The sequence below is a fragment of the Oncorhynchus tshawytscha genome, linkage group LG02 (assembly GCF_018296145.1).
Source record: "Oncorhynchus tshawytscha isolate Ot180627B linkage group LG02, Otsh_v2.0, whole genome shotgun sequence".
Classification (NCBI taxonomy): domain Eukaryota; kingdom Metazoa; phylum Chordata; class Actinopteri; order Salmoniformes; family Salmonidae; genus Oncorhynchus; species Oncorhynchus tshawytscha.
The window spans coordinates 5,466,108-5,468,607 of record NC_056430.1 but is presented as its reverse complement, the minus strand read 5'-3'; positions in this window follow the sequence as shown (position 1 = coordinate 5,468,607).

The following is a 2,500-nucleotide window of genomic DNA, read 5'->3' as shown; positions in this document are numbered from 1 at the left end:
TGATAATGCTTCTCTACCCTCTACCCTGTATGACCTTGGTGGTTCACAGTAATAACTAGAGGGCTGAAGTTAAAGGCTAGATAAACAAGAGTAAAAAGAAAGGAGTTTTGTGGCTTGGTTTACTATGGAGGGAATAGCGATTTTATTTTTTTATTTTTTCACCTAATTGTGGAATCACTCTTGGGTTGTAATATTTTCCCCCTGGTATCAACGTGTTAGTTAAAAGGTATGGTGAGTATGTGTTGATATGTTTTGTTTTTGCAAAGCATCCAAATATCAAAAACAGTTTATTCCATAACATGGATAACCTGTCAGCAGAATCTCCACTGATATGATAGCTGCAGATAGCCAGCAGAATCTCTACTGATGTGATAGCTGCAGATAGCCAGCAGAATCTCTCCTGATATGATAGCTGCAGATAGCCAGCAGAATCTCTACTGATATGATAGCTGCAGACAGCCAGCAGAATCTCTCCTGATATGACAGATGCATATAGCAGGCAGAAACTCTCTTGATATGATACTGTACATTAGCTGCAGACAGCCAGGAGCCCAAAGAGCCTTGAGATACAGTATCTGAGACTGTTCAAGGTTCTAATTGTGAAGAGAGTTGTAGGGCCAGACCCTCGGCGCCTGGAGAATGATAATAACTCTTGCTAGCTTTAGTCCTATCAGTTTTCCTTCCTTTTTAACTGCCTTGGTTTATGTACAGAGGAAGGGTATTCATCATGTTTAGTGTGTTGAGTACAGAACAGCACTGCTCTAGGGAAGGTTGAGACTGAACCACGTCCTAACTCCAGAAGATACCTTCAGGATTGATAACTATGTGTAGATTTGTTTTATGTATTCAGTGTGCCAAGATTTTCCTCTTGTAGGACAATAAACCTTCTGATTTTACTTTGCTTCTCTCAGAGTTCTTTGTGTGAGCTGCTGAGGTCCTGTGCTCCAGTAGGAGAGAGAGACAGAGAGAGGAGACAGGAAAGAAAGAAAGAGAGAGAGACTGTATTTAGCGAGTAGGAGCGACAGTGGTTTGCGAAAGTATTCACCCCTCTTGGCATTTCTCCTATTTCATTACCTTACAACCTGGAATTAAAATGTATTTTTTTAAGGGTTTGTATCATTTGATTTACACAACATGCCTACCACTTTGAAGATGCAAAATATATTTTATTGTGAAACAAACAAGAAATAAGACAAGAAGAAAACTGAAAACTTGAGAGTGCATAACTATTCACCCCCCTCCAGTGCATGACCATTCACCCCCCCAAAGTCAATACTTTGTAGAGCCACCTTTTCCAGCAATTACAGCTGCAAGTCTCTTGGGGTATGTCTCTATAAGCTTGGCACATCTAGCCACTGGGAGTTTTGCCCATTCTTCAAGGCAAAACTGTTCCAGCTCCTTCAAGTTGGATGGGTTCCACTGGTGTACAGCGATCTTTAAGTCATACCACAGATTCTCAATTGGATTGAGGTCTGGGATTTGACTAGGCCAAGACATTTAATTGTTACCCTTAAACCACTCGAAGGTTGCTTCTGCTGAACCTCCCTCAAGAATATCCCTGTATTTAGCGCCATCCATCATTCCTTCAATTCTGACCAGTTTCCCAGTCCCTGCCGATGAAAAACATCCCCACAGCATGATGCTGCCATCACCATGCTTCACTTTTGGGATGGTGTTATCGGGGTGATGAGAGGTGTTGGGTTTGTGCCAGACATAGCGTTTTCCTTGATGGCCAAAAAGCTCAATTTTAGTCGCATCTGACCAGAGCACCTTCTTCCATCTGTTTGGGGAGTCTCACCTATTGGTGAACACCGAACATGTTTGCTTATTTTTTTCTTTAAGTAATGGCTTTTTTTCTGGCCACTCTTCCGTAAAGCCATGTCCATTACATGAAATCCAAATAAAAATCCATTAAATTACAAGTTGTAATGCAACAAAATAGAAAAAACGGCAAGGGGGTTGAATACATTTGCAAGGCACTGTAAAAGGAGAGGAAAGACAGAGAGACAGAGAGAGAGAGAGACAGAGAGACAGAGAGACAGACAGAGGAGAGACAGAACATGGAAAGAGAGACCGCAAATGGCACAGACAGGAACGAGAGAAGACAGACAGAGACGGAGCTCAGAAGACATGACAGACAGAGAGAGAGACAGAGACAGAGACAGAGACAGAGACAGAGGCAGAGAGAGAACAGACAGAAGAGACAAGACAGAGAGAGAGAGAGGAGAGAGAGACAAGACAGACAGGAGAGACAGACAGAAGAGAGACAGACAGAAGACAGACAGAGAGAGAGACAGACAGACAGAGAGACAGACAGACAGAGAGAGAGACAGAGAGAGCGACAGAGGAGGAGAGGACAGAGAGAGAGGAAGAGAGAAGAGAGAGACAGAGACGAGAGAGAGAGAGACAGAGGGACAGAGGAGAGGACAGAGAGACAGACAGAGAGAGAGACAGAGAGAGGACAGAGAGAGAGACAGGACAGAGAGAGGAAGACAGACAG